The sequence below is a fragment of the Halyomorpha halys genome, unplaced genomic scaffold (assembly GCF_000696795.3).
Source record: "Halyomorpha halys isolate HHAL.00 unplaced genomic scaffold, Hhal_1.1 Scaffold94.1, whole genome shotgun sequence".
Taxonomy (NCBI): Eukaryota; Metazoa; Arthropoda; class Insecta; order Hemiptera; family Pentatomidae; genus Halyomorpha; species Halyomorpha halys.
Genome location: NW_027114465.1, coordinates 2,091,268 through 2,092,924, shown reverse-complemented (window position 1 = coordinate 2,092,924; position 1,657 = coordinate 2,091,268).

The window sequence follows — 1,657 nt, the reverse complement described above, 5'->3', positions numbered from 1 at the left end:
TATGTATTTATCAAAATAAAATATCGTTATTCCATTTTTAATTATTCTATACAATTTTCTAATCATTTTAAACAAAATATCGAAATTTCGATAAAATAATATCGGAATATTATTCCAAATACTTTCATATCGATATTAAAACAATAGAAAGTATCGAAAAAATATATAATTATGAAAATAAAATATCGATATTCCTATTTTAAAATCTCTATAGAATTTACTAGTCATTTTCAACAAAATATCGATATTTCGATAATGTATTATCAGAATATTGTTGCTTATATTCCATATCGATATTACTACAATGTCAAATATCGAAAAAAAATGTGTAATTATCAAAATAAAATATCGATATTCCTACTTTAAAATCCCTATACAATATTTCAGTCATTTTAAACAATATATCGATATTTCGTTAAAATAATATCGGAACATTGTTCTTATATGCCATAATGATATTACAATAAAACAAAATATCGAAACAAATATGTATTTATCAAAATAAAATATCGTTATTCCATTTTTAATTATTCTATACAATTTTCTAATCTTTTTAAACAAAATATCGATATTTCAATACATTATATCGGAATATTCTTGTTTATATTCCACATTGATATTACAACAATGTAAAATATCGAAATAAATACGCAATATCAAAATTAAATATCGATATTCCTATTTAAAAATTAATCATTTTAGACAATATGTCGATATTTCGATAAAATAATATCGGAATATTGTTCTTATATACTATATCGATATTACATTAATACGAACTATCGAAATAAATATGTATTTATCAACATAAAATATCGATATTCCATTTTTAATTATTCTATACATTTTTCTAATCTTTTTAAACAAAATATCGATATTTCAATAAAATTATATCGGAATATTGTTGTTTATATTCCATATCGATATTACTACAATGTACAATTTCGAAAAAAATATGTAATTATCAAAATAAAATATCGATATTCCTATTTTAAACTCCCTATATAATATTTTAATCATTTTAAACAATATATCGATATTTCGTTATAATAATATCGGAACATTGTTCTTATATACCATAATGATATTACAATAAAACAAAATATTGAAACAAATATGTATTTATCAAAATAGAATATCGAGATTCCATTTTTAATTATTCTGTACAATGTTCTAGTATTTTTAAACAAAATATTGATATTTTGATAAAATAATATCGGAATATTGTTTATGTTTCATATCGATATTAGTACAATTTAAAATATCGAAAAATTTATGTAATTATCAAAATAAAATATCGATATTCCTGTTTTAAAATCACTATATAATATTCTAGTCATCTTAAACAATATATCAATATTTCGAAAAAATTATATCGGAATATTGTTGCTTATATTCCACATTGATATTACAACAATGTATAATATCGAAAAAATACGTAATATCAAAATTGAATATCGATATTCCTATTTTAAAATTTATATATGTTATTTTAGTTATTTTAAACAATATATCGAAATTTAGATAAAATTATATCGGAATATTGTTCTTATATACCATATCGATATTACAACAATAGAAAATATTTAAATAAATACGTAATTATCAAAATAAAATATCGATATTCTATTTTTAAATTTTCTTTAATAAAACAATT